Source organism: Palaemon carinicauda, chromosome 8 (genome assembly GCF_036898095.1).
Source record: "Palaemon carinicauda isolate YSFRI2023 chromosome 8, ASM3689809v2, whole genome shotgun sequence".
In the NCBI taxonomy this organism is placed as follows: domain Eukaryota; kingdom Metazoa; phylum Arthropoda; class Malacostraca; order Decapoda; family Palaemonidae; genus Palaemon; species Palaemon carinicauda.
In genome coordinates this window covers 47,815,186-47,827,685 of record NC_090732.1, presented here as the reverse complement: position 1 = coordinate 47,827,685, position 12,500 = coordinate 47,815,186, and positions in this window count along the sequence as shown.

The following is a 12,500-nucleotide window of genomic DNA, read 5'->3' as shown; positions in this document are numbered from 1 at the left end:
CATATAACACTGACTGCATGTTGTAGGACATATACACCAACCTCACAACAAGCCTGGGCAACGAAGATGTCACCCACCACCTACCCATTCAACTCAACGCCCGTGCCACAACCAATGCCTACTACAATCACTGGATGACACCTCTTTCTTTCACTTGTGCTACAACCACTCCAAATATGAAGCTGCGGCTAAGAAATATGCTATCTGATCTTGTTGGTTAAAAAACGTGTAAATAGACTACATTGACTAATCTATTCTTTTTGCTTGATTCAGGACCTAATGGGCACTTTGTAGCAGATACTGATGCCAGTTATTCTTTTCTGCCTTGTTCCCCCGTAAAGGCGTGACCCATCATCCAAAAACCGCTAATGTTCTCCTGACGACCGTCAATATATCTGTGATCACCACCCACAGCCATGAGATGCTGACACTGTAGTTTGAGAGCACCAAGTTCCAGAGGAGTTTTATCATTGCTGATTTTACTCTGCCTCTTATCTGAACCACACGTGTTTCACACTCATACATTGTAACAGTATTTTATTGTTTCATTGTATATTGGGGTCTACACCTTTCTTTCAACATAACTTGGTTGAAGCTGTTATTGATATTATTATTATTATTTGCTAAGCTACAAAAAAAAAAAAAGATGCTATAAGCCCGAGGGGCTCCAACTGGACATAAAGCCCAGGGAGGAAAGGAAACAAGGAAGAATGAAATATTTTAAGAACAGAAACAACATTTGAATAAATAGATCCTATATAAACTATATAAACTTTAACAAAATGATAGGAAGAGAAATCAGATAGAATAGTGTGCCCGAGTGTACCCTTAAGCAAAAGAACTCTAACCCAAGAGACAGTGGCAGACTATGGTACAGAGGCTATGGAACTATCCTAGACCAGAGAACAATGGTTTGATCTTGTAGTATCCTTCTAGAAGATATGCTTACCATACCTAAAGAGTCTCTTCTACCCTTACCAAGAGGAAAGTAGCCCTGAACAATTTCAGTGCAGTGTTAACCCCGTGGGTGAAGAATAATTGTTAATCCCAGTGTTATCAGGTGTATGCGAACAGAGGAAAATCTGTAAGAAATAAGCCAGAATATTCGGTGTATGGGTATGCAAAGTAGAGAGAAGGATCCAATATAGTACTGTCTGGCTAGTTAAAGGACCCCATAACTCTAGCGGTAGTATCTCAATGGTGGTAAGGACCTAGCCAACCTACTTGTATTATTCTGTTTTAATTTTTTGATCTTCTTATACAGATACTGTCGTATAAAAATCTTGCAGTCTGTTGAAATAAAGTTAGTTGCATTCACCTTATCTTTCAGTTATCACCTAACTGATGTTACACACATTGGTGACAAGCAGAGTATCCGGTCCCTCCCGTCCGCCCCCTCCCTGCCGTGCTCTACTGTTTGAAGATGCCGCCAACTGAACCTGCCTTTACGGCACACGTGGCCTCAATGAAAGTACCGCCCTTCGCAATCAGAAGCGTTTGCCTAGTTCCAGTGTCCTGAAGTCTCATTTTGCATCAAGGGCATGACTCGGTCAAGCACCAAAGTAGATCACATTCTCATGGCAATACCCAGAGACACATTCCCGGAATTCTCCAATTGGCTGTGAGAACTAGGAGACATCACAGAAACGTACGACAACCTCAAATCAAACATCCTGGAGCAGTACCTACCATCACTGGCCACTCTCATACCAAATCTTTTTCAGCTCCCAACAACCATTGGTGGGCCAAAAGGCTTTGCTCACACTATGGGAAATGACCAGTATTGATCACCAGTGACATGTTACAGACAGCTCTCCTTGTGAAGTGAATCTACTCCGTGTCCTTTGGGTAGGGCGCTTGACCGAACCTGTACGTGTTTCCATCCTTGAAGTCTATATTTTGCCTATGAAGGACCTCAGAACCAAAGTCAATGTTCTAATGGACAGCCACTTCACCACTTTCAAGACCTCCATTAACGCCTCAACTCCTAATGAAATGGACTACTATTCAACATCGACCAAAGCTGACGTGCGGTAGGACACAGACGCCCACCCCATGAAGTGCTTTTGTGGAAACAAAGCCACCCACCACGAACATAAAGCACCCCTCTCATATGACTGAACCAACGACCACTTCAGCCACATACTGAAAAACATCAGCTGTAGTTCATTTATTACCACTCCAAATTTGAGGCTGGTTTGAAAACATATATAAATGTGTAAGTAGGCCATCACTTGTGGCGGTGGCTTCCCCTTCCCCAATATTTACTTTTTACATGATGTATGTACAGGTATAGGATTTTTGGTAGACAGGGGTGCTTCCCATTTTCTTCTTCATAGACCACTCTCCTGGACACGATGTAGTCTGCCTTAGTCCACCTGGTAGCTGCCAACAGATCTGCAATATCCACCAAGGGTTATGAGAACCTCACATTAGGAAGCGTCATATATTACTAGAAGTTTCGCATTGCTGATGCCACCTTGCCAGTCCTCGGAGTGGATTTTCCCTCACATTATCATGTCCTGGTTGATGCCGCTCACTGACGGCTAGTCAACACAGATTCTTACTAGTCCACACCTCTTTAACCGGGCCCCCGGTTACACCTTCGCTTTCCACATCAGTGCAGCCATGGATGCCTAAGCCCACCTCCTCACGTCGTACCCAGAAGTTTTCCCTCCCCAACGTGGTATTTGTCACCATATCAAGACAACAGGCCCCAGTGTTCATCAGATGTAGGCATCTGGAAGCGGATGGTTTGGCATCCCCCCGCAAACAAATTTGTCAAAATGGAAGAAATGGGCCTTTGCCAAAAGGCTTCCAGCATATGGTTATCACCTTTATAAATCGTTTAGAAGAAAGATGGCTCCCTGCGTCTGTTTGGGGATTACAGGCGTTTGAGCATGCAGACAGAACCGATCCCTACCAAAAACTGCTGACGTTACTTCCTACTTGCACAAAGCAAAAGTTTTCTCCATACTCGACCTCCTGATGTGGTGTTATCAGGTGCCTATGAACCCAGAAGATATCCCCAATACAGCCATCAAAACCACTTTAAGTACACACACCTTTATTTACTCTTGTTTGGGCCTTCATGTGTTTGTTATGATGGACTACATACGTGTGTTCTCTGCCTCCAAAGAGAAGCACCTCTGGTGCCTATGCATCGTTCTCGACCTCCTACAACAGAATGGCCTTGTATTCTGGTACGACAAATGTACCTTAGACTTCAGCGAAGTATCGTTATTAGGGCAATTCATCACTCCTGAAGGAGTCCAACCCCTCCTTGAGAGGATAGTAGTATTCAGAACTTCCCTACACCCTCAACCATCAAAACACTGCAAGAATTCTTGGACATGATCAACTATTATTATCATATCATCCCAGCCATCACCTCCCCTTTTGCCCACCAACGTATATCACAAGCACAAGCCAAAAGACTTCAAGAAGCAGCCTTCATCAATGCAAAAGGTACTGTATCAACCATTGCTGCTCTCACTTTTCCCGTGTTACATACACCTCTCCTTCTCTCCACTGATGCCAGTGTCGTCGATATTGGTGCAGAACTTTTGCAGGTGATCAACGGCTCACCCCGCCCATTGTCATAATCCGTGTACTCTAACTTTGACCGAGAATTCCTAATGGTACACTTTCATCACTTCTTAGAAGGTACGCTCTTCATCATTCGCACGGACAACACAACTCTTTTGCATGCCTTCACTTGACAGTCCGATGCCTGTACTAACCTTCAATGCTGACATCTCTCAACTATGGCTGAATACAATTGCACCCTTCAACTTGTCCCTTAGAAAATAGATCCTGTTGTCGATGCCCTGTCAAAAATCCCAATAGCTGCCATTCCACTGGAAATGGATTAATTTAACTTTGTAGAAGCCAAACAAAAAGATTTAAAGTACCAAGCTTTGAGGACATCGCGCAGTACCCTCCATTGGGAAGACATCCCTCTCGACAACTGCAAGGTCACCCTTCTCTGTGACGTTAACAATGGTAGACCTAGGCCATGGATGCCTGCTCTCATGCAACAAAAGGTGTTTGGTTTCCTTCATGGCCTTCCACAGCTCTTGTACCAATCTATTTCACAGCTACTGAAGATGAAGTTCACTTGGCCCAGTATTACTGAGGATGCTAAGGATTGGATCTTCGCCTTACTTCATGCCAAACTTCGACACACGATTCAAGAGTGGGCACCTTTCATCAACTTCAGCAGCATTTTTCAAACATTCACTATGACGAAGTACAGAAGGTTCCCTAACCACATGAAAAGGACACTGTTACCTCCTTATCATCATTGACTGCTACACTTGTTGGCCTGAGCCATTCCCATGGAAACTACCAGATCCACATCGTGTAGATCTGCCTCACTCTCAGGATGGTTAGCAAGATTTGGTATACCTAAGCTTACTACTTCTGACAGGGTTACCACTTTCACCTCTCAATTATGGACCTTATTATCAAATCTCCTGGAAATCACCCTACTCCAGACAACTGCCTACAACCCTGCTGCCAATGGAATGGTTGAACGTTGTCACCTCACCCTCAAAGTAGCATTGAGGTCCTGCTGCAAGGATTCCATCTGGTTTATCCACCTTTCCCATGTCTCCCTGGGACTAAGGCCCACTCCCAAGGCTGCCCTGGATGTATCAGAAGCTGAAATGGTATATGGTGACCCATTGGTCCTCATTGCTTAAATATTTCCGTGTGCATCCTCCTCTGATAATCCCCAGTGCCTATGTCACGTTTTGGCAAAATTTACACCATGCTGCCAGACTTACAAGCTCCCTGCTAAGCAATACATTGCGAATGATCTGCACTAAGCAGCATACGTTTCCTGCGCAACGACACTAGCAAGCCACCGATAATGACCCTTTACACTTGCCCTTTCCTTGTGATCCATCATACGCTGAAAGCTTATTGCATCAACATTCGTGGCCTAGAAGACTGGGTCTCTATTGAGCCCCTAAAACCTGAATATTGCAAGGCAAGCTCATATACAGTATTCCTCTCTAGAGCAGGGTGCCCTATTTCACATGTGATCTTTTACAGGTGGGCCATGTACCTTACGTGATTCATATACAATTGTACACTGTAATGGATCTAATTTCTGATTTTTTCACTTGCCCATCCCTGCACTGTTAATAGACTAACCTGTGTTATCATGTTGGGTCATGCCTCATCAAGTTTGAATTTATGTGACACCCATACTTGTAAGTCGCTGTATATAAACTCGATGATTGTTTAATAGAATCCGTTGCATTCACCTCACCTATTAATTACAATCTAACTGCTCGCTCACACAATAAGCCTCCTTAAAGGCAAAATGTGTTTCATGGGTGACAAAGAAGTTCAATCCTCTGAATTCAGAGATATTACAACGATAAACCTCAGTAATACTTCATTATTGTGGCCAAACTTTAAATGATGGAAAACTTCTTACAAGACTCATTATTAGAGACTGGATATTGTAGTGTTGGTGAACAGTTTGCACCCATAGAGTTCAAAGACATTAGAAAAATATGCTATGCGTTATGACGGTCCTACAATAAAAGTGCATTCTATCAAATACAATAGACCAGACATTGTATTGATATCTTCAGTAGAATTGGTAATTAGATCAAAGCAAGGATAATAAATGAAGGTCATTGAGGTGATGGAAGGCAAAATTCCTACAAAATAGCAAACTTCATGTAAAAAAGACACTAAAACCGAACTGATAAAATTACTGGCTGTTGTGATAGTACGCAGAACCCTACCAAATGTGGTCATTGGAAAAAAGGAAAAAGATGTTGTCAGCTACTACATTATCAATCTGGCTCAGGAAGTGGGTGGGGCTATGAAGAAGCTGACATGCAGATCTTGTGCATGCCAGGCATACAACAGGTAGCAAAGTTAGCAACATAGAATTGACATTATTGCAGTCAATGTTATAAAGGCATTTCAGATCTAGGTCTGCGGAAGTTTTGGGTTACCTTTAGCTAAGGACAAAACCTGAGATCAGTTCCTGAATGTGACTGATGTTACACTCAGATAAGAACAGGATTGCCTGTCTCCCATGTCTTCACAGGCTGTGATGTTGTTATAGTACGTCAAGCAGAATTGCATACCCCTGCCAACTGGGGCTGAACCTAAAAGAGAAATGTTTAAGGAGTTCTCACCCTTTGCAGAGAGTTGCCAGTAGATGACCAATTGTGGCTGCAAGTCAGAATACTGAAGTTGATGCAAAGGATTCTTCTTTGGCGTGACATGCACATCGCTGTACAGCTGCAGATACAAAGTTTATATGCATTGTAGTATCATCCCCGAGGTAGCAAGAAAATATGTTGCAAACAAGCATACAACTACTACCTATATATACATCAAACCCTTGGGGCCTATGATATGGGCACTTTTCCCCATAATTATGATTTGTGGCCTGATATTGTTGGGCATTGTAGATAGTTCAAAATTTGCATTCTATATAGTGAAAAATGTTATGATTTTAAACCAATATTGGAAAATTTTACAATTTAAATTGTCATATGTATTTTTTTTTATATATTTAATGGCGTCCATAAGGAAAAATAGCCACCGTGCTAAATTTCCCAGAGGCTAACTGGTTTTATCAAAAGTGCAATTATGTGTGTTCATTATTATGATTATTATTATTATTATTATTATTATTATTATTATTATTATTATTACCCAATCTACGACCATAGTTGGGAAACCAAGATGCTATAAGCCCAAGGGCTCCAATAAGGAAAAATAGCCCAGTGAGGAAAGGAAATAAGGAAATGAAAAAATGATGAGAACAAGTTAACAATAAATCATTCTAAAAACAGTAACAACGTCAAAACAGATGTGTCATAAACTATAAAAAGACTCATGTCACCCTGTTCCACATAAAAACATTTGATACAACTTTGAACTTTTGAAGTTCTACTGGTTCAAATACCTGATTAAGAAGATCATTCCTCAACTTGGTCACAGCTGGAATAAAACGTCTATAATACTGTGTAGTACTGGGCCTAATAATGGACAAGGCCCGGCTATGAGAATTAAATGCCTGCCTAGTATTACGAACAGGATAGAATTGTCCAGGGAGATCTCAATGTAAAGGATGGTCAGAGTTATGAAAAGTCTTATGCAACATGCATAATGAACTAATTGAACAACGTTACCAAAGATTAATATCTTTATCAGGAATAAAAAATCTAATAGACAGTCAGTTTCTGTCCAACAAATCAAGATAAGAATCAACATCTGAAGACCAGACAGGAGAACAATACTCAAAACAAGGTAGAATGAAACAACTAAAACACTTCTTCAGAATAGGTAGATCACCAAAAATCTTGTAAGACTTTCTCAATAAGCCAATTTTTTTGTACAATTGAAGAACACACAGACTTAATGTGTTTCTCAAAAGTAAATTCGTTGTAGAGAATCACACCCAAAACTGTAAAAGAGTCTTACAAATTTAAAGAAACATTATCAATGCTGAAATCCGGATGTTGAGGAGCCACCGACCTTGATCTACTTACAATCATACTCCGAGTTTTTTAGAATTCAAATTCATACCCCATAATTTCCCTCATGCACTAATTTTAGCTAGATCTCTATTAAGAAATTCACCAACCCCAGATCTACATTCAGGGGATGGAATTGATGCAAACAGACTAGCATCATCTGCATATGCAACAAGCTTGTTTTCTAGGATAAACCACATGTCATTTGTATATAGTATGAAAAGTAATCTGCCAAGAACACTACTCTGTGGAACACCAGATATCACATTCCTATACTCACTATGGTGCCCATCAACAACAACTCTTTGAGATCTATTACTTGAAAAATCAATAATAATGCTAAGAAACGACCCACCCTCTCCCAACTGTTTGAGTATGAAAACAAAGGCCTCATGATTAACACAGTCAAAGGCAGCAATAAAATCAAGGCTAATCATATGCACTTCCTGACCGCAATCAAGGGATTTCTGTACAGCATTGGGGATTGTAAGAAGGGCATCATATGCTCCAAGGCCTTCACGAAAACCATGCAAACAAGGGAATAGATGATTACGTTTTCAGCAAACCTTATTAACCTATTGAGACGTTTTGCCAGAAGATGTTTACAAAATTTATATAAAATAGGAGTTATGGAAATTGGGCGGTAATCAGTTGGACTTGAGCTACCACAAACATATTTACATAGAGGAGTAAAATTACCAATTCTCCAACATGTGCTAAAAGCTCCTCTTCTTGCTAACTTGCACAAGATAACAGATAACTTTGGAGCTAAGAAATCTGCAGTCTTTATAAAAACAAAAGAAAAATATAAATTTTTGTCTACACCTCCATAAGCATCAAGGTGCATCAACAGAGCTTTAATTTCACGAGATCGAAAAGCAAAACTAGTTAGTTCAAGTTTTTCATTACTCCGGTTACTGTCAAAAACATCAGCCAAAAGGGTTGCGTTTTACTTTGGACAGTATGAGACTGAGTCATCTGGTTTAAATAAAGGAGTAACTGCTGCATCTACACCAAAGAGTACAGATTTAAGGGTAGACAAGCATTTATGTTTATGAGTTGTATCAGAAATGGTTTCTTTTATGGTTAAATTGTATTCTTTTCAGTTGAGGCATAAACTCTCTGAGCAAAAGCTCTAAGCTGAGTACAGTTATTGCAGGTTAAATCTGATCTGTAATCCTTTCAAAGATGATATGCCATCTACTTCTCCAAATAAGTACACCTCCAATCATCATTGAACCACGGATCGTCCTTCACTCGGTACCTTAGCACACGAGAATGGATACGCCTATTAATTGTGTTGACTAGATTCTCATTCAAAGGGACAACAGGATCAACACTACAATATAATTATGACCAATTCAAGCACAAAAGATCATACAAAATCTCATTCCAGTCATCCTGGAATTTCATATAAGTTTTACAAGAGAATGATACATGAAGAACAGGCTGCTCAGTCTACACTAATAACGAAGTCAAGTCATGATCAGATGTCACAACTGGAGAAATAGCCTTACTAGATATAACACTAGGAGAGCCAGTGTATACGAGGTCCAAACAATTGCCAGACCTGAGAGTGGCTTCATTTATGATTTACTCACAGCTTGATTCAGGGGCAAAGTCTAAAGTTCTGAAGTCATGATGATCAGTAAGAGATATAGAACTTAACCATTCCTCTTGTGGGCATTAAAAACACCAACAAAGACAAAAGAAGCCTTTCTATTATCTTCTTGTATCTTAGCCATAATGGTAAGAAGACAGTCGAAGATAGAATCCTCCATGTCTGGAGTCCGGTAAATCGAGCAAAAATAAAAGATGTTATGCCTGCAACAAACTTTTATTACCTGAATTTCATGACATCCACAATCATAGCAGAACTTATGAGAAGCAGGGTACTCGGTCCTAATATACACTGCCATTGCCCCGGCCCTAAGGATGGCATCACGTTTCAACATTATTGGCTTCTTAACCCTGGATAGGTACGGTGGGTCGTTTGCGACCCCGAGCGTCAAAAAAAAACAGGTTTTTCTCACGTGACTCACCCCCGTGACTGAATTTGTGGGTGATCGACCTGCAGGAGGTGTCTCCCCTACACGCTCTAGTAGTGTCCAGATGTGCATTGCTGTAGCTGTACTCCTTCCCCGATTTCTGAGACGCGTCGGGGTCGTTCGCGTCCGAGTTTACCCTTCTAGGGTAGTTTGCATAATTATCAAAGTTATTACGTATTATGAAATTGTCGTAGAATGGTGCAACTTGTATAGGTTATCAGTTGTGGAAAGTCTTGGTGGATTGTTTGGCTACCATGTGCATGTTTTTTTTTTTAGTTAAAATGTCTTTCATCACCACAAGGACCATTTTACCGCGAGTGCCCCTTTTTCATTTTTTTTCATTTTTTTGCCAAGTCATTTTTCCGTAAGATATTGCCAAATAGTGTCGTAAAACTTTTGCTTGTTTACTGTTGGAAAGTGTGTCTAGATGATCTGGCTACCCATGCATGACTTTGTTTTTGTCAGATACGACGTAGTTATTGGTATATTGGGTATTTAACTGCGGTTACCAATTTCTGTTTTTTTTTTCAATATTTGTGAAAATTACTACGTAGTAAGGAATTGCCGTATATTATTCATTTTTTTTTCATGTTTATGTGTTAGAAAGTGTGCCTTGATGGTTGGGCTAACACGTGCATGTCTTTTTTTTTATCTGAGATGTCGTATATTAGAATGTCGGGCATTTTACCGCGAGTGTCCCTTTTTCATTTTTTTTCATTTTTTTGCCAAGTCATTTTTCCGTAAGATATTGCGAAATAGTGTCGTAAAACTTTTGCTTTTTTAGTGTTGGAAAATGTGTCTAGATGATCTGGCTACCCATGCGTGATTTTGTTTTTGTCAGATACGACGTAGTTATTGGTATATTGGGTGTTTAACTGCGGTTGCCAATTTCTGTTTTTTTTTCAATATTTGTAAAAATTTACTACGTAGTAAGGAATTGCCGTATATTATTGATTTTTTTTCATGTTTATGTGTTAGAAAGTGTGCCTTGATGGTTGGGCTAACACGTGCATGTCTTTTTTTTTATCTGAGATGCCGTATATTAGAATGTTGGGCATTTTTCCGCGAGTGCCCCTTATTATTTGTTTTGCATTTTTTTGCTTAGTCATGTTACCGTAAGGAATTGGCAAGTAGTGTCGCAAAACTTATATTTTTATAGTGTTGGAAAGTGTTTCTAGATGATCTGGCTACCCATGCCTATTTTTTTTTTAGCCAGATATGGCGTATATATAAGTATGTGTTCGATTTTCCTGTGATTGCCATTTTTTCGTTTTTTCCCATTTCTTTCAAAATTACTACGTACTAAGGAACTATCACAGAGTAATATTTCATTTATATGTTTATTTGTCGGAAAATATGCCTTGATGGTTTGCCTAGCACGTGGCTGAATTTTTTTTTTTTTTCTGAAATGCCGTATATTAGAATGGCCATTTTTCCACGAGTGCCCCTTTTTATTTGTTTTGCATTTTTTTGCTTAGTCATGTTACCGTAAGGAATTGGCAAGTAGTGTCGCAAAACTTATAATTTTATAGTGTTGGAAAGTGTTTCTAGATGATCTGGCTACCCATGCCTATCTTCTTTTTTTAGCCAGATATGGCGTATATATAGGTATGTGTTCGATTTTCCTGTGATTGCCATTTTTTCGTTTTTTCCCATTTCTTTCAAAATTACTACGTACTAAGGAACTATCACAGAGTAATTATTCATTTAGATGTTTATTTGTCGGAAAATTTGCCTTGATGGTTTGCCTAGCACGTGGCTGAATTTTTTTTTTCTGAAATGCCGTATATTAGAATGTTAGCCATTTTTCCGCGAGTGCCCCTTTTTATTTGTTTTGCATTTTTTTGCTTAGTCATGTTACCGTAAGGAATTGGCAAGTAGTGTCGCAAAACTTACATTTTTATAGTGTTGGAAAGTGTTTCTAGATGATCTGGCTACCCATGCCTATCTTTTTTTTTAGCCAGATATGGCGTATATATAGGTATGTGTTCGATTTTCCGGTGATTGCCATTTTTTCGTTTTTTCCCAATTCTTTCAAAATTACTACGTACTAAGGAACTATCACAGAGTAATGATTCCTCTAGATGTTTATTTGTCGGAAAATTTTGTTTACTTTTTTTTTGATTGAATATCATCAAATTTTTTTAGCTAAAATATTGTTTTACATTTTTTTTTTCGATTTTATTTCCCTTCAAAAAATTTTTTTTGGGTCAGAATTTTAATTTTATAGTCGTAAAATAATCGACAATTATCCAGCAACCCACCATACAATTTTTATGCATATCCAATAATAATTAGAATAGTAAATAACACCTTGAAATTGACATACCCTTCCTACATTTCAAGTGGCTGATTAGGGAGTCTGAGTAAGTGTGGTTGGCGGCCATTTTGTGGACATATCCGAAGCGTAAGCTGCCCTATCTATATATATTCTTGTTCCCTATAGAATTTGTGATATTTCGGTATATTTTTACCTGCATAAATATCATATTATATATTAAATATATGTATTTTTTTACGGAATTTCTAAGTACTCAAAAAATTACCTTTAGATATGGCCCCTGATATAAATGTAATTTACAAAATAATGAAGATTTTTTTACATATTTCTATTTTAGGATAACATATGTTTATTCCCTAAAAAAATTAGCCACTTCCTATTTCATTTGGGTACCCAAAAAAATTCATGAAATTTGGACAAATTTTTTTGGCCAAAAAAAGTTACCCTTTTTTTCTCATTTCAGATCTTCACCTCCATGGGTCTGACTTCATCCAAAATACATCAAGATGTGTCCTAAACATTCAAGAATCAATTCCTAAAAGGATTTGTGTATATATGTATAAACTTTTTTTTTATGAATTTTTATGTCAGGTCTTTTTTTTTCTACTTAATTTTTTAAAATATTTATAATAAATAGTTTTTCTGCAGATG